The sequence below is a fragment of the Emys orbicularis genome, chromosome 19, assembly GCF_028017835.1.
Source record: "Emys orbicularis isolate rEmyOrb1 chromosome 19, rEmyOrb1.hap1, whole genome shotgun sequence".
Lineage (NCBI taxonomy): Eukaryota > Metazoa > Chordata > Testudines > Emydidae > Emys > Emys orbicularis.
Genome location: NC_088701.1, coordinates 2,660,847 through 2,680,019, shown reverse-complemented (window position 1 = coordinate 2,680,019; position 19,173 = coordinate 2,660,847).

Here is a 19,173-nt window from a genome sequence, read left to right as displayed (position 1 = left end):
CTAATCCAAGAGAGAGAGAGGAGAGACTCTGAAACACACTAGGAGGCATTTTCCATCCAGATCAGCCTGTTCCAAATGCGTTCAGCTGGGAGGGAGATCCTGTCCTTTGGGACAATGGCCCGCGGAAAGGCATCACTGGAGGGAGGGGGGCAGCAGTGACTCAATCTCAGCCCCAGAAAGATGACCTACAGCTCCATCTGTTGTTCAGAAATGGATCCCAGCTGCTCGGATCTGGGTCCAGCGGGTATTGGCTGCCACCGGGTAAGGGTTTGAAGCCAAAAGAATCCTGGATTGACTGCAAGCCCCAAATCTCTCTGTCTTTAATATGGCTCACTGCAGGGCTGGGCTTTAGAGTCAAGTTTCTTTTCATTGTTGTTACAGTTAATGCATAAATCTTGTGAAGCATCTCCAGTGCTCAAGTCTAGCTAAGCACGATTAGCTCCATGAAGACCAGTTGCAGAAGTCCCAGTGTTTAGGAGTGTAAAAGGACTCCGGAACCAGGGCCGGCTCTAGCGTTTTTGCCTCCCCAAGCACAAAAAGAAAGCCGCCATCGCGATCGGCGGCAATTCGGCGCAGGTCCTTCGCTCGGAGAAGGAGTGACGGCCCCGCCACCGAATTGCCGCCGAACGGCCGGCTGTGCCACCCCCCCCTTCATTGGCCGCCTCAGGCACCTGCTTGCTACGCTGGTGCCTGGAGCCGGCCCTGTCCGGAACTGATTTACATATAAAACATTTGGGTGATACTTTATTACATCAAAAAACAACCCTACAAGAAAAGAACATGAAGGTTGCAAATTCAAGCACACTCAAGAGTTAGGGAATTCCAGAATTAAGGTTGATTCGCCCTGGAACAGGCTGCGCTGCCCCCTAAAGGGCTGGGGGTCCTGGAGCCACCCAGCCCTGGTTGAGGAAAAAGCTCACCTAATGGAGATCTGCAGAAGGGAGGCTGGTGCCTATGGCAGGCTGTAGTGCAAGGGGGAGAAAGATACCAGGGGAAAAGCCCCTACAGGAGACACTGGGTCAGGGCTGGGAAAGGCCAAGTTTATATGGGGAATTTATGTTGAACTTCTTTATTGTGTTTGAAGAACAAACTCTGCCCTGAAGAAAGGACTTGAAAAGACTTTGTGTATGGTGCTAGTCCTTCCTGGGCTGGGTGGACAGGCCAGAAACCCTATGAGCCCCCTTGTGCATGTGCATTATGATAGTCTTTACATGATCATGAACCAACAACCTTTAATTCTGGCATTTACTAGCTTTTGAGTTTGCTTTTAATGTGTTTTTTTTTTTATGCAATAAAGTATAACCCAGATGTTTACTCTAGGAGTCCATTCTCCAGTCAAATCATAAATACAGGGGAATGATCATGTGGGAAAGGCTCTGGATTGGGACTCAGAAGATCAGGATTCAATTCCTAGCCATGTGTATCTTCGGCAAATCACTTAGGACCATTTCCTCAAAGAAATTTAGGCTCCTAATTTCAATAGAAGTTAGGAACCTACATACCTTTGAGGAGCTGGGCCTTAATTTCTGTGTTTCAGTTTCCCCATCAGTAAAATAGGGGTAATACTTCCCTACCTCACTGGGTTGTTGCAAGGATAAACTCATGAGTGTCGGTAAGGTGCCTGGACAGCACAGTGATGAACGACAGCTAAGTACTTAGTCAGACTTTAGATGCACTGTGATGATGCTCTTTGAGTCACTTCCATTCATTCATAGAATGGGAAGGTTAACTGCATCTCTGAATGACTTATTATTCTCACTCCTGGTGATTCATACTGGATAAAAGCAGGCAGGAAAAAAGGAGGAGCACTGGGAGAAGGGTGGATAGGAAGTCTAGGGGGATAGAAGAGGGGCTGCAGAGGAATAGAGAAAAGGAGGGGAGATGGGGGTGGATCCACATGTTACACAAAAAGTGATCTATACACAAGCACTATAAAAAAGCTAGCCTGTTACATCTGTACATATGTTGTGTCCCCCCTCTAATGGCTGACCCACCTAGATACTAACAATCTAGTACTGCTACCAGTGAATGGAGTTACTCAAGTGGTGGAGAGCCTGGGTTCAAATCCCAGTGTTTTACAAATACCAAGAATGAGTGGTAAGGTACAAAGTGTCTCTGGAATGACCAGAATCTGTCTGCAAATAGACTGATAACTGCTCTAAAAGAAAAGTAAATTAAATGTTAGGGCTGGGATGTGTCAGGCTTGTCACTAGTCAGTCATCTAATGGAGTTAGCCAGCCAGAGCAGGAATGCCAGCACCTGCATGTATCATAGCTCAGATTAGTTTAGGGGAGTTCTTTAGTCAATATGTTTAGACTGGGAAGGAGCAGATCTATTTAACATTGTTGAGGTTTGAAGAAAACAAACTGGCTGCTCCCATGTAGCCTGGGCCAGGAAGATGCACTGGGGCTGATGGATATGCCTGAGATGGAGACTTTCGGGAGCACTGATTGCACTAGGATGAAGGTGGCAGCTTCAGGAGAAGGGTGAGGAACTGGTAGTTGCTGGATAACGTGGTGTAAGAACCAAGAGGAGAGGATTCACTTCTAGTTCAACTGAACCCCAAAACTCTGCTGAAACCACCATAAATTGACCCAGGATTGCGCAAGAGTTTGCACACTAGTGGTGTGAACCACACAGACAGGATACAAAGCTCCTCAGCATTCAGTGGGTGTTTGGGTCTGGGGAGTGGGGTTACATCTGTGATAGCAGCAGCAGAGGGAAAGCTTAGAACTCGATCTTGAGGGACGCCCCCCTCCCCATCAGCTGTCTGGGGCTGATTGAATTTGGGGCTTTCCTTTGCTCCCAGCTCTGCTGTGACCCTCCCCCCCCCCGTAATTATCAGGGAGTTCATTAGGCAGAGAAGGAGCTGCACAAAAGCAGGGAATTAATCACAACTGACCTGTTGCCCTTTTGTCAGTGCTGGCCAATAGGCCCCTATCAGGCACTGTGTCAATGGGGCAGGGAGCATGGTGGGGCCTCAGCACTGTGGAGGGGATAGGGAGGCATTGAGCCACTGCTGTGGTGCCCCAAACCAGTCAGTTTCTAGAGGTTGCCTTCTGGAGCAGGCCCAGCTCCTTGCCACGTGAGACATGAATAATAATTCCCCAGAGCCTTCCATCCAAGGAGTTCAAAGCACTTTACAGACATTAGTTATGTTTCACAAGTCCCCTGGGAGGTGGGTCAGAACCATTATCTCCATTTTACAGATTGGGAAACTGAGGCACACAGAGGGGACGTGATTTACCCCGGGCCAAAGAATGAATTGGTGAAAAGCCTGTATTGGAACCCAGCAGTCCTGACCCCCAATACTCTGCTGTAGCCAGTGGACCTCATTCTGTCCCACAGAACCTAACTTTCTGTCCCTGCACAAACCACTCGCCCATGCTCCATCCGGTTTTATAGGAGAAGAAGAGGAAGGATGGCACAGAGGTTAGTGCACTAGCTAGGAGTTGGGCAACCTAGGGACTCCAAGGGAAGAGCACCTCCCACTGAGTCACTACTTCCAGCAGCATGCCTGGGCTTTCTTAGAGATTTCACCATCCAAGTACCGGCCCAGCTTAGCTTGAGAGGACCCACGGGGAGCAAAGCCCTCACAGCCCGGCTGATAACATGCCCAGCTCTGGGTGAGCTGGATTTCTCAATGTTCCCAGCATGCCAGAGTCACATCTGCTTATACTCTGCATCCTGAATGTGACATGTCTGAGAATAATAAAGGGAGAAAATTAAACAGACCAGAAAATAATTAACTACTTTAATTTAATCACCCAGTGAGCATCCCCGAAACAAAGTTACGCTGAAAGATAAGCAGGAGGAGATCCCTGTGCGGGTGGCTTTGGTCCAGCTGCATCTACGTGAGCCATAAAGGCAGAGTTAAAGCATGCTCCCAGTCAGGGGCCCGGGGCTCCTGCCAGAGCTCTGTGTAGAGCCCCTTGGTGTAGCGACAGGCACTATGCAAGCTTTCATGCGCTGCTTAGCCAAGGCACCTCCATCCCATTCATCAGCACCCAGAGCAACTTCCAATCCAACTTCCTGCACCTCAAAAGCTGACTTGTGGCAACTACAGCTAGCCCTGCTCCCACACACTGCAGCAATCATTGCCTCCACCAGCTCCTTCCCTCTGTGATTCCAGCACTGGGCTCCCCACACGCAGAGCTCTGCTGACGCCTCCCACTCCTCATCCGCAGCCCCTTGCTATGCCAGCCACGGGCTTCCCACTCAGACAGCACAACCCCTCCAGCCTGCCCTCTTCCATTCCGGAGTCGAGTTTCAAGCTGACCTCAGTGTATCACATTCAAAACTGGCAGTTTCTCACAGCTCCTCTGTGAAGGCCAAAACTGTGGGTTTGATGAAATTGCTTTGAGTTTGGGGTCTGTTTACACATGGAGGTTACAGGCCCTGAAGGATTCAGATTACTGAGTTTCATACCTGTCTGCTCATCACCTATACCATGAAGTTAACCATGCTCTCAGCAGAGGCTGATAAGCTTATTAGGAAGGAAAACTCCACCAGACAATGAATGTTACTGCTAAGGATTCAGCCAAGTTATTTAAACTCATTTTTGTACTGGCTGGGTAGAAACTGAGAAAGGGATCTGGCAATTTCCACCTCAAAACCAGCTCATGGAAGGGAAGTGACAACTCCTTCCAGTGACTCCAATACGGTTGCACTTTGATGGGGTCTCCATTGCCAGTTCTTCTCTGCCTGTTTCTTTATGGATAGCTGTGGCACTTTCAGCTCATGCATCTCCTCCAATCTTTAACCCCACAAAGGCAAAAAGCCTGGACTGGGAACTGTCTCAGCTCCCCAAATAATGGAGCGGAACAAAAACTCTGGCTGCAGAAGTCAGGAACCAATGATTACACTAGAAAGAGTTAGAAGACTTTCCCATCCATACATCTCCCTGTAATTGTAGCTATGTGACTTATGCTTATATGTGCTACACCTTAAAGTTTCTGCCATGTTGTGAGGCAGAGCTGACGAAGGATGCTCCAGAGGGGAGACCCACACACTGGACTCTCTCCCTCATGGAGACTTTATTTCTCTTCCGTTGTTTTATCATTTTCCTTAATCTACAATAAAAGATGCCTGGAGTGGAATTCTATGGCTGCCTTTTGTGGTTGTATGAACAGCACAGTTATATATGTAAAGTGCTTAGCAATCCTTGGACAGGAGCTTCCAGAGAGGGGTGTTATTACCTCCAGAGGATTTCGTTTGGGATATTTATGAGGCAGAAGCCTGTGAGTGATCTGGGAGGATGGACAGCGCCTCTGCTCTAAGGCAGAACTGCAGCCACTGGTGGAAAAAGGATTAGAGAGGGGATTCCCTGATGCGGAGCTGATACAGCTGACAATCAGAGCTAGTTTCAGCTCAGGACTCCTGGCCACAGAGTGAACATTTGAGGTGCTGCATAATTTCTCCGGGATTAGCAACCACCTGAGAGGTGGGAGGTGGTGATGGTAGTACCCAAATCACAGGCTGTTATCCACTAGTGGGGCCAAGACAGCATGGGGGGTACTGGAACCTGATCACCTTCAGGAGACAAAACGGGTCCACTCCACACAACTGCCACTAGCACGCTCCTCATCGGCTTCCTCCAGCCCTGGGTATGTCTCTGGCTGGCTGTGTTCCCTGAAGAGCACAGAATGGTCTGGGAGTGGCCCCCACAGGGTCCAGTCCCAGCCCTTCATCATCAACACGTTTCTTGCATCCAGCCCAGGAATGGGGAGGTGGATTGTTTGAAGCTAGCTAGAAAGGGGTCCCTCCAGGACTGGTCACAGGCACTTTGGCAAGGCAATGGACAGACAGCATGGATGCATTTTGGATTGTTTGGGGGCTTGCCCTGCCCAGGTGAGACCTGCTGTGGGATACATGCTCCAGCTCTCTATATCCAGCCCCTGGAACCCGCATTAAAGAATAGAGCAGCATGCTCCTCTAGCTGGTGGAAGGCATCTTACTGAAGTGTTTGTCCCTTTTATTTATTTGTTTCTGTCTCCCGCTTGCTGTGATTCACTCTCTCCTTTCTTCCGTTTTGTTTCAAAGCCTTGTCTCAGGAGACCTCTGCTTTTAGCACCCGGCATCCAAGAGCGCTTTGAAGGCTGCACTCCCCCTCTCTCTTCTTCACGCAGCACAGGCATCAGCAGCAACAGCAAGTGGAGCCCTAGCATGCACCGGGCCTTCTCCTTCCGCTTTCTGTGCCTCACCCCGACCTCCTTCGAGTTTTGTGCCTCACCGTTCATTCCATTTGCCCTTCTGTCCAAGGACTTTGAGTGGGCTCCCAAAGTCTGAGCCGAACAGCTTAGTGGGACAGACATTCAGTTCTCACCCGGAAGTGTCCTTGCTAGCCTGGAGGGTTAAATTGATCCACTTTTTAAACCTGCAGCGGATTGGCATGAGAATCGCTGGATAGCAAGTCCTGCTTACAGGTGCAGCATGAGCCAATGCAGGGCTAGATTCCCATCATCACTGACACTTAGGCACGTGCTCCAGGTATGCCACTGCAGGTATGCCGCTGTAGAACTGTTGTTTGGACATGGAAGGGCTTTTTCCATCACTGTCGTAAATCAACATCCTCGAGAAGTGGCAGCTAAATCAGAATTCTTCTGTCGACCTCGCAGTGTCTGTACCAGGGCTTCGGTTGGCTTTACTACGTCTCACAGGGGTGTCAATTTTTCACAACACTGGAGGATGCAGCTAGGTCGACCTACATTTTAGCTGTAGCTCAAGCCTATGTCTACACTACAGGCGCTAGCACGGCAGAGCTACTGCGCTGAAGTGTCATAGTGTAGAAGCTTCCTACAGTGACGGAAGGGTTTTTTCCATCTCCGTAGTTCATCCACCTCTCCGATTGCTAGATTGCCAGAAGAATTCCTTTGACCGACTCACATCGACATCAGGGATGGCTCAGTTACATCGCTCAGGGGGTGAATTTTTCACACTCTGGGCAAGACAGCTAGGTTGATCTAAATTTTACGTGTAGATGAGGCCCTAGGCTTGGTCTACGCTGAAAAATTATATCAGCAGAGGCACATCGATCAGGGGTGTGAAACATCACACCCCTGACCAACATAGCTATGCAAACAAACCCCCCAGCTTAGACACAGCTATGTCAATGGAGGTAGTTAACTTTGGCCTGATCTAAACTAGGAAATTAGGTCAGTATAACTATGTCGCGCAGGGGTGTGAAAAATCCACATCCCTGAGCAATGCAGTTAAACCACCCCATGTAGACAGCACTCGATCAATGGGAGAATTCTCCCATCAACCTAGCTACTGCCTCTCAGGGAGGTGGAGTACCTACGCGGATGGGAGAACCCTGCCCGCCAGCATAGGTAGTGTCTTCACTGAAGCACTACAGCATTGCCTCTCGACAAGCCCTTTGTTTGGGGGGGGGGCAGTGTTCTTACATCGACAGAAAAACTCCTTCTGTCGGTATAGGCTGCATCTGTACAATGGAGCTCTGCTGGCCTGGCCCAGTGTCCATAGTGTAGACCTCCCCTTAGTTCTGTGCTCGGGGCGGGAGTTCAGTCCTCAGGCTGCAACGTTCTCGACCTCTTCACCCTGACTTGCAGCAAGACAGGGCAATCAGTGACTATTGCAAGGGTGGTTTTGTGATGGAGATATCTGTCCCTCGAGGAACTGGACTGAGAGACACCAAACTTGTTTCCTGTTGGGGGAATGAATGGGTGAACTGATCCATTTCTAAATGCCTGCAGGAGGTGCACTCCCTGGTCTGGTAACTCCAGCATGAGTTTGGGCTGGCAGGTTTTTTAGTATCTGGTAGAGCATATAAGACAGAGTTTTCAAAAGCACCTAAGCGAATCCTATCAAGAGTCAATGGGACTTGTGCTCCTGATTCACAAAGGTGCTTTGGTAAATCCCACGCTAATGTGAGACTGTTATGGAGAAGATAACAGGAGTACTTGTGGCACCTTAGAGACTAACAAATTTATTAGAGCATAAGCTTTCGTGGGCTACAACCCACTTCTTCGGATGCATATCACTTCTTGATATGCATCCGAAGAAGTGGGTTGTAGCCCACGAAAGCTTATGCTCTAATAAATTTGTTAGTCTCTAAGGTGCCACAAGTACTCCTGTTATTTTTGAGGATACAGACTAACACGGCTGCTACTCTGAAACCTGTTATGGAGAAGGACAGCAATGCTGAAATGAATTGGTCAGTGTGTGCAATGCTGGGGTGAATTGAGTTGAGCAGTGTGTACACTCACATGCACATGCTAGTTTGAACTGATCCATGTGTACACACACATTTCTGCTTCCCCTGGATGGAATCAGAACTGCTTCACCATATGTCATAAGCCCTATATCACGAACAGAGATTCCTGCTTAGCTTAAGTGACACAGTCTGTGCTTTTTGCAGCAGGAGTATCTGAGTTCTATTGCTGCCCTTGCTGTGAACAGCTGTGCTGTGCAGTGAGTGAGTGACAACTGTGGAGTGCCACTGTTTTGTCACCATGCATTCTGGATTTGAGATTCAAATTAAAAATTGAGCCGCTTCCTTTAAAGGGGAAATCAAACCAAATGGAATATGGTTAAAATTCTGTACTGTTCTCCTTTTCTTGCATGGCTCTTGGACATAGGGACAGAGGAGGGTTAAAGAGAGAGAGACACCTACGCCCCCCAGGAGATCTGTTTGTCTCATGCATGATATACAAGCAGGTCTCCCAGATCTATTGACTTTATAACACATTGAGAGTAATAAATACCCCAGAGACAGACTGCAAGGAGAACACACACACACCAGCATCTGTCTTCTAAGGCAGATGGGCTGCACGTTCTTTCAGCCACAGAGTGTTCCCAGGAACTGTCGCGGTGTTGGATACGGAATGATCGCAGAGGGTGGGTGGATGGCAAGATAGACATATGGCTTATAAATATCCCCCCATTGGGAGCGTCTTGAGGAGGATCAACCTACCCCCAGTGAACGAGAGCAGTGGCAACAGCACCTTGCAATTATAAGGCCGTGCAGAGGATCTTGATGTGTTTTACATGTATCCTCAGAGCCTACCACCCCTCATTAATTAAGCATCAGTTCCTCTATGAGGTAGATAATATATTATCTCTGTTTTACAGATGGGGAAAACAAGCACCCAGAAGGGAAGAGCCTTGACTAATGTCACACAGCATGCCACTGGCAGAGCCAGGAATAGACCCCAGGAGTCCTGACTCCCATTTCTCTGTTCTAACCATTAGGCAACATTCCCTCCCAGAGACAGGAATAGAACCTAGGAGTCCTGACACCCAGTTCTCAACACTAGGCAACACTTCCCTCCTGGAGCCAGGACTAGAACCTAGAAGCCCTAGCTCCGAGTGAGAGGGGCAATGGAAAGAAGCAGTGGAGACTGGTAAGATCAGAACATAGGTAGGTGAAATTGACTCACAGAAGTGCCATTGAGAGCCATTCAGGAACATAGGACTGAAGGGATTCCTGGGTCACCAGATCCAGTCCCCTCCTTTCTCAGGCCACCCTGCCATATCATCCCATTCATAAACTTATCAGGCTCAATCGTCACACTAGTTAGGTTATTTGGTCCTCTGATGCTTAGAAACCACCTTCTAATTTCCAGCCTATACTTATTCATGACCAGTTTATCCCCATTTGTTCTTTTGCCAACATTGTCCTTTAGCTTCAATAGCTCTTCTCCGTCCCTGGGGTGTCCTCCCCCCCCCCCCAATGTATTTATAGAGAGCAGCAGTAGGTTAAGCTCTTCATATATCTGATTCCAAATAGGGCAGGCACTGGTCCTCCTTCTCCCCAAGGTGCTGCCACGGCAGAGAGAGAGAGAACGTGGCTTTCTGCTTGTTCCTTACTGTAGCAGTTGCATTAGAAAGACAGCGCCTACGGATACTGCAGAGATTCCCACCTTGGGAGCACTGGACTGGAGTCGCCTGCACTGTGACTAACAGGCTTGCACATTATTGCTCTATGGGACAGGAACACCCAAGGAGGGGGAACATACACAGCATGTGGGCTGCTGCTCACACAGCTCCTCTCTGGGTGTAGGGGGGTCCTGGGATTTGGGGGGAGGGCGTTACAGAGGCAATTGAGACATACTTACAGATCTAGGAAGATATTGTACAAGGAAAGAGACTCACCCAGTCGGCAGCGCCCCCTTGAGGATAGGCATGATCCTCTCAGCTGTGCCAGCTGGTCTCCTCCATCCGACAGCTCCTCAGCAACCTGTATGGAGCGAGTCGGGGGGCAACAAGCCAATTTCCAGGTGTGTGCCTATCATAAAACAAGGCCCTGTGAGTTTTGCAAGGTAATCTCTCCCTGATGGAGCCAGCTGCCCCTGGATCTTAGACAGAGGGAGCCCTCCTTCCCATCCAACACAACCCTGTAGCAGTGAGTGTTACTGAACCAAGCAGCCCCAGTTGATACGAGCTCAGACTTTGCTAACAAGCCCAGTTTACCTTGGACAGGCTCAGGGAAATCATGAATGGGCATTCCCCATGGTAGGAGTTACCAGGCAGATCCACATAGCGAGGAGAGCTGGCTATACACCTGCATACACACAAAGCTGTGCTCCAACAACACCGTCTCATGAAACTTGTGTCATCTTCACCGTCTCTCGGCAACTAACAGCCAAGTGTCTATTGTGATCAGGTAATTAAACAGGCTCCGGGGATGTCACTTTGGCCAGGTGTGCCATGGATTCATATTCCCGTCCTGTAACAAAAGGAACTGCCTGCCACCAGGCATACGGCCAAGGGCTGGGTAAACAATCCCAGGGATTTGAATGACAAGGAAGTGACAGTGGCTTGTCAGTTTCCTTTTCAATGAGAAGTTTCACAGGTGCTAGAAATGGGTTCTGTAACAAGGGCCTAGAGCAGTTCTTCCTCAAGCTGTGTGTTAAGTTGCACTCCTAAGCTAAGCAGGGTCAGGGCAGTTCTGTAGGTAGATAGGGAGACTACCAAGAAAAGCCCAGCTGCCATGAGAAGTGTCCCTGACCAGTATTGACCCCAGTGCTCCAGAGTGGTGCTGTGCTGCAGAAAGTAGTGTTAGTGATTTAGTGGGGGACACTTGTTCTTCTGAATCAACACTGATCCCACAGCATGAGGGGATGATGAGATGTAGAAATCAAGGTCCCAGTCACTCAAGCTCTCAGATTATTCCTCCCAGCACCAGTCCACTAAGATTCTGGGTCCTGGCCAAATTCCTGCTTTGGCAAAAACATTCGGCCCCCTCCAAATCCTCACTGCACCTGGGAAGTTTCAGAATCATTTCTGAATTCTTCCCACCCTGCCAGATATTGCTTAAGACACGAACAAGGCTCCACCATCATCTATGTTGGTCTGCTCTTTGCATGTCCTCCATGTTGTTCTGTCCCATACATTTCCCTTGCTAAATCCTGTTTAAGGAAGGAAACCATTTAAGATTGCAGGATTTTGAGGGAATCTCAGCCCCACATGCTAGGGCTGCAGCGACAACAGGCCTGATTTTCAGAGGTGCTGGAACATGCAGCTGCAGGTTGAAATCAGTGGGAGTTGTGGATGCTCAACACATCTGAAAATGTGTCATAGAATTAGGACCTTATCTCATAGAATTAGGAGGGTGGGTTGATATTTTTTTTGACGCTCAAAAAGTGCCAGGGGATCTTTAACAGCCACAAGAGATCAGAGCTTCTATTTTGTGTCCCATCTAAAAGACAGCACCTCCAGCAGCACTCTGGCACTGAATTCAGAGCTGACTAGAAGCGGGAGATTCTCCCACACCGCTCCCTGCAGCACAGTGGCCCCTATTAGTGCACTGGGGTAAGTACTGACTCAGAGGAAGTCCCATCTCCCACACTGAGTCTCTAACAATAATTCCTTCAGGACCAAGTTTTCCATAAAGGTCTCTCATCCAGGTAGTGACCAAGATTGACCTTTCTTATCTTGCAAAATCTGATGAGACCCATTGGTCAAAATGTAACATCCACAGGAAGCATCGGTGGTGAGCTGCAAGGCTCTCCCTACAACATGGGTGAACTGAAGAGACCAGGTATGTCACTGCTTAGAGTTCCTTGGGGCAGGGTCCGTCTTTTCGTTCTGTGTTTGTGCAACACCTAACACACTGGGGTCCTGGTCCCTGACAGGGCCAGCGCAACCCATTAGGCGACCTAGGCGGTCGCCTAGGGTGCTACAATTTGGGGGGCGGCGACCGCGGCGGTATTTCGGCAGCGGGACCTTCCGCCGCCTCTGTGGGGGGCGGCATTTCGGGCCGGAACCTTCCGCCGCCTAAGGCGGCAGAAAAACTGGCGGCGCTCCTGGTCCCTGACTGCGGCTCCTAATTGCTACCGTAATACACCTAATAAATAATGTACTGCACCCAGCACAATGAGGACCTGATCCATGACTGGGCTTCCTACGCACGACCATAATACAACAAATAATAATAACCACCGTAGCCACAACCTGCGCAGGGCCCTGGTTACTTTTGAGCCCGAGAGAGAAATCTAACCTAAACCAATCCCATAACGTTCCACGCTTGCTGCTTCCTACAGGTTCCTGGAACAGGAGGCCCTGACTGGAATACAGAACAGGGCTGCGCAGAAGGAACTGTGTGGTAAATGGATTGCGTAGGCAGCGCCAGCCCTTCAACAGCGTACCTGAGAACAGAACACGTGGGCGGGAAGGCTGCCTCCCTGCCCTGCTGGATGGTAAATCTGATGCCTGGAAAACGCCAGCTCGGGGGTGATTCAGCTTCATTTTGATCCACATGGATTTTAAGTGGTGGTGGTGGTATGATGTGAGGGAGCTGAGTGTCTGCATTGTGGCCTCTGAACCCCCTGTTTACACACCGATGGCGTAATAGCTTTCCTTGTTGTCACTTATTAGGGGAAACTGATATTGTGAGCCACAGCTCACATTCCTCACTACTGACAATCATACCACTCCTTAGCATTACACAGAGCTGTTCATTTTCAAAGTGTTTTATTTAACTAACTAATCACTTCTTAGCAAGTAGGTCACTTAGAGAAACTGAGGCACAGAAAGAGGAAGAGACTTATGTAAGGTCACAGTTATTGTTTAAGCTGGACTCAGTTCCTGGTTTCCAATCCTGTGCTCAAACCACACCTTTCACCCCTGTTTATGTATCTTATTGCTGCCATAATCTGCGGAGATTATGCTAAAGCACGGGACTAGGAATTGGGGCTCCTGGATTCGATTCCCAGATCTACTACCACCTTGTTATGGGACCCGTCTCACTGCCTGTCCGTGCTTCCGTGTTCCCATCTGCAAAATAATAACAGCAACACCTAGCTCTTGTAAAGTAAGGTAGTGGGGCGAGAATGTGCAGGAATGATGTTCCCACACTTCTGACCTTACATGCAGGGAAGAGATTAATTAACCTCTCTCTGGCCCTCATGGCAACACTCACAATAGTCTTTAGCCCACGTCTGCAGGTGAGGGGAGAACTGGGGGACCCTGCGGAAAACGAGTCCTTCTCCAACACTATAACCTGCAAGCAGAAGCAGCGAGTGATCTGAGGAGAAGGTTGGGGAGAGGCAGGGAGAGAAGGTGAAGGGGGAGTGGGACTGGAAGATCCTAAAGGCATCTCCCATTTAATCGTTTAGCAGCCGCCTTATTTACTAGCAAAACCATTTATCGTCTCTGCTGGTGACTTGCCTCCCCAGAGGCTCCCTCTGAAAACTTCCAGTCTGCTCACACATTCCAGGTCGTGGGGTGCCGCGGTTTCCAACACACTGCACTGTTTACACTGCTCTTCCCCTCCTTGGCAAGTGGCTGATCTGTCATGTCGCTGTCAACACACATCCAGATCTGAAGAGTGGAGGGCACCCAGGTGGGACTCTAACCTTCCTCTCTGTCTCAGTCAACGCTGAGCCCAGAGGCCCAGCAGGTTACTAGGCTGAGGGGAGGGAGGGGGATTGCTACAGGAGTGGTGCTGGTGATTCTGCAGAGGGGCTCTGAGTCAGTAATGAATCACTGCCTCAGCATTGTGCCAGTGTAGGTTATGAATGGGACTTAAATATCTTCGTCACGTGTTTCTGCCACATTGATTCTGTTTCCAGCCTTTTCCCAGAAAAAAAGCAGGAGCCCGATGCTCAGTGGTGGCTATAATTCAGAGCCCTTAAAGGAGCTGGGGCTTTGTCCCCTTTTCCTGCCCTGCAAGTGTCACTGCTCCTCCTTACTCAATGAGCCTAAGGGACAATTTCCCTGACCACCCAGTGGTTTTCCCTCCCCAGCTTGGTCCCCACGAAGCCTGGCTCCTTCTCAAGCAGTGGCCCTCTCCCTTCCCTAACACCAGGCACTAGGCACTTCGGATGTGGCTAAATTAGAGTTCCGGCTGCAGCACTAAAGTAGCCAAAAGGGTCTAATGGAGAGGATCTGCTGGAGAAACACCCTGAACATAGAGGCCTAGGAAGGCAGGAGAATCTGTGAAAAGCCTGCCTTGCTCCTGGGAGCTGAAACCCTGGATTCTGGCTGCTATGAACTGGCTAATGTATGAAAGTGGCATTGCTGCCTCACCTGTTGGGTGGAATCAGAACTGCTCAGCTGTGTGTCACAAGCCCTATAGTGCTCACAGAGATTCTCCTTTTACCTTGAGGGCTGAAGTGGGAACCCACTGGTCAATGTGTGCTATGTCTCCCCTCTGTGTCCAGTCCACAGAGAATGTGAATCTGTTACAGCTCTCAGCTGTAGAGACTGGCTCTTTAGCTCAAGTGATAAACACTCATGTTTCAGCCCTGGAGATCAGGGTTTCAAGCCAAGATGGTGCTGTCCCGGAGGAGTTGAGGTCTACTGCTACTCTATACACTAAAGTGACACTCATGAAGTTTCCAGCTCGCCATGGATTTGTCACTCTTGTAGACAGGAGATGCACAGACTCATTCCAGCTTACTGCATAAGTCAGTGACAGCACCAGGGCTAAATCTTAGGAACTCTTGACCCCCAGTTTTCTGCTAGACCAGCCCATGCTCTCTATAGAAGAAGGTGGTGTGTCTGAGAACACAGAGCACTGAAGTGGGACTCAGGAGACCTGAGTTCCATTTGCAGACCTGCCACAGTCCAGCTGGGAGATGCTGGACAAGTCATATCATCACCCCATGCCTCAGTTTCCCCATCTGTAAAATGGAGATAATGATACTGACCTCCTTTGTGAAGCACTTTGAGAGCTCCTGATGAACACCACCAGCTAATACCTAGCTATTATTAAAGTGATGCAGCTGTCATCAAATACCCATTACTGTCCTTCCCCAGCTGCTGCCATGTGGATCCTGACTCCTTAAGCCTCCCCACCACCCTCTTTTCAAGGCATGGCAGCTTCACAGCTTTGCTTTCTGAAGGCTCCTTATGTCATATATTAGTGATGCCCACTGTCCCCGCACAGCAGAGACAAGAGGAGCTGAGAGCTACTCTCCCGGCCGGGGGAGTGGTGCTGGTTCACTTGAAGTGGGCGCAGCAGTCCTACATTGAATGGGAAGGCTGGCTGGCCAGGTGCTTGCAGGGATCGCAGTCCACCGTCTCTAATTAACTGAGTGCCAACTGCTGAGACACCGCAGCTTAACTTGATTTCCTGAGGGGAAGGAACATAGGCTGAAGATGTAAGACAAACTTTCCCCCTGCGGCTATTGCTGTAATGAGGAGGGAGGCAGGAGAGAAAGGAGACATGTGCTCAAGGCTCCATCAGGGGTAGAATGGCTGGAGTAAAGGGAGACATATAAATCCCTCTCTGGTTTTCATTCGCTCCTAGTTTATCACCCTCCAGCGATGGATTGAATCCCATGCAGGGTGAGGTAGTGGTCTCTTTGGCCTGAGTCCATGCGCTGCATAGTGTGGAACTTTCCATTATGGCTCAAGTTCACATGCAGTAGACCAGGGGTCAGCAACCTTTCAGAAGTGCTGTGCCGAGTCTTCATTTATTCACTCTGATTTAAGATTTTGCGTGCCAGTCATACATTTTAACGTTTTTAGGTCTCTTTCTATAAGTCTATAATATAGAACTAAACTATTGTTGTATGTAAAGTAAATAAGATTTTTAAAATGTTTAAGAAGCTTCATTTAAAATTAAATTAAAATGCAGAGCCCCCCCGGACCGGTGGCCAGGACCCGGGCAGTGTGAGTGCCACTGAAAATCAGCTCGCGTGCTGCTTTCAGCACACGTGCCATAGGTTGCCTACCCCTGCAGTAGATCAAAGCTGAACTTACCTCTCCCACAAGCTGAGTGAAACAAACAGCATCAGCAGTGAAAAGGACGAGACTGAAAAGTTCTTTCACTTTCAACAATCTCAGCTGCTGGGAGTAAAATAAGTTGAACATTTGAGTTAAAAAAGGTGTAATTTTTTTTTTAAATAACTGTGTCCCTTTTAAAAGTGTGGTTTCATTTGAATAGAAGGTGTGGTCTCATTTGCATAGCAGCTGGCCCTGCTTCTGATGGGGTCTCTAAGGGCACCATGACCTTGTGTATGGTCCCTGACTTTCTAGGGCATACGTTGTTTTCTTCCCTCTTCTGTTCCACTGCCATGTAATTTCTTCTTTGCTACAGGGTGATTGCTCAGAGGTCACTGTGCTTTCCACACAGCAAGCCTCAGCAGAGGAAGGGACATACACAAGCATCACAGAGGTCTAAGGTTTAGAGCAGTGAGCTGGGTAGTCAGGACTCCTCAGTTTGCTTTGCAGCTCTGGGAGGGAGTGTTGTCTAGTAGTCAGCAGAGAGCTGCGGTCAAAGATGCCTGCATTCAATTCTAAATGTTCCAATCGAGAATAAGCAGAGACCCGGGGAGGGGGGCAGTTTGCCTTCCTCTGCAGCATGATGCACGGGTCACCTGCTGGTTTGAACTAGAGTAAATGGTGGATTCTCTGTAACGTGAAGTTTTTAAAATCAAGATTTGAGGACTTCAGTAACAACCAGAGGTTATGGGCCTACCGCAGGAGTAGGTGGGCAAGGTTCTGTGGCCTGGGATGTGCAGGTCAGACTAGATGATCATGATGGTCCGTTCTGGCCTTAAAGTCTATGAGTGTGTCTGTAGCTCCTTGCATTCAGTGATCTCAAAAGGCAACAGGGGCAAGCCATTAAATATCACAAACTGCTTCCCTAGCCCCATTTTACAGATACACTAATTAAGGCAGAGAGACAAGAAGTGACTTGCCCAAAGTCACAAAGCAAGTTAGTGGCAGAGCACCCAAGAGTCCTGTGTTTTCTCCTTTTGCACCTACCTCGTTTGACTGACCTGATCTTCCCATTGTAAGATCGCCGAAAGAGAACAGGTGCCTCCGTTTTCCTTGCCTCGTGCTGGCAGTTGCAGGTCCTACTATCTGCCTCTCTGGTCCCTGCTTCCTCCCAATCCAGTCTGGGTTTGGCAAATATTCTAAGGTTTCAAAAATAAAAGAGAAGAAATTTTCATGATTTGTTTGGGAGTTTATCTGAGCAAAGAAAACAGCCAAACTGGGGCTTTGCATCTTTCTCTGACAGTGAATTTCCTCCAAGCTAAATGAGTGCAGCTGAGCTGTGAAAATTCAGTGCAGTTTCTTGGGGATCCTTGGGAGCCAAACTGCCAGGGGCAGGGTCTTGCCAAGCCCAGCAAAATCTCCAGTCCTAGCCAAAGGAATTAAGGCTTGTCATGTTACTATTAACAGAGCTTCCTAGGGTGATGGGAGAGAGAGGAAATGCACTCATAGGGAGTGATGCAAAGGGAGGCAGAGGATAACTAAAGGCTGTGGAGGGCAACAGACATAAGCAGGGAAGCAAAGGGGGGTGATAACGGGGGGAAGGGAACAAGTGAGGATGGCCAGACCCTAGGGGATAGTAGGTAATGAGGGGGAATCAGAGGGAGGAAATGAGTAAAAGAGAGATCAGATGATGCGAAAGCAAATGAAGCCAGGGAGGAATCAGAGAAAGTGGCAGTGAGGGAAGAGTCAGAATGAGTGGCAGGTATATGGGCAAGTAAGGCAAGAGACGGGGGCCACAGAGGTAGGAAACCACTCAGATTTTCCTGGTTTCCTGGATTTCTGCAGTCCATTTCTCACTGGGTAGAGGCTTTTGGCTCTGAGTGCAGCTGGAGGAAAGCCCCCCACTCTGCCAAAAGAGAGCAGCAGTGACGGCTAGTGCTGAGGCCCCACTCAACCAAGATGTTTGTGCAGAGGCCTGTGGACTTCTTTGGCTTTGGGGTGCAGCGTGTTACTAAGGAGGAGGAGTCCCTGCTTTAAGGGGGATTCTCTGGCAATTCCCAGCCCCATTCTCCTCCACTCTAGTGTGTAACACCTCCACCCCACAGGATGACGGAGCTGTGTGTGTGTGTGTGTGTGTGTGTGTGTGTGTGTGTGTGTGTGTGTGTGTGTGTGTGTGTGCGGCACAGCCGTTTCCTCTAATTGTCAGTTCACACAAGGACAGCGTGGGAGTGTTGAGGAAAACAGAACGACACGTGGAAAAGAAAGCCTCTGGGATGAGAATAAAAGAGAGGGAATGTCTGCGTCTGAGAGAGGCAGTTTTTGAATGCACGTGTGAGACGCTGTGTTTGCAGCATGTCTGCGTGTGCACACGATGGTAATCATGGGGGCATCAGACAAAGTAAGTGTGCAACAGGTGTGTGATGTGACAGTGCATGGTCTGCAAGTGCACATAAGAAGGGCCAATTTAGGTGCATTGCTGTGGCAGATGTTTGTGTGCAATGATATTTATCTCACCCCCGTTGCTGTAGTATCTGAGGCCCTCAGAATCTTTAACGCATTCATCCTCACGCCCACCCCTGTGACAGAGCCGTACGATTATCCCTACAGTACTGATGGGACGCAAAGGTACAGAGAGACTCTGACTTGTCTAATGTCACAGGGAGTCAGTTCTCCCGCGTCCCAGGCGAGTGCCCTAACCACTGGGCTATGCCAGCTGCCTGTGCTGTTAGTGTAAGGGGGGGATGAGAAAGCACGTGTGTGTGTGTGTGCACACGCATGAGAGTGAGTAGTTGTGTCTCTGACAGTGGGGGGGGGTGTATGTGTGTGCAGGGAGGTGAGACAGCGTGCATGTGAGAGCTTTGCTGGGTTCACACTGTGTTTCTCTCCTCCTCTGTTGGATTACACAGAGTAGTGATAACTGGAGCAGCTCCAGCTAGCATTCTCGACACCCAGGGGAGTCACCCTTTGCACCCCATTCAGAGTACCACCTGGGGCTAGCTCAGGATTTGGAGCGGCACAAAGTCTGTGTGTGTATTTAAC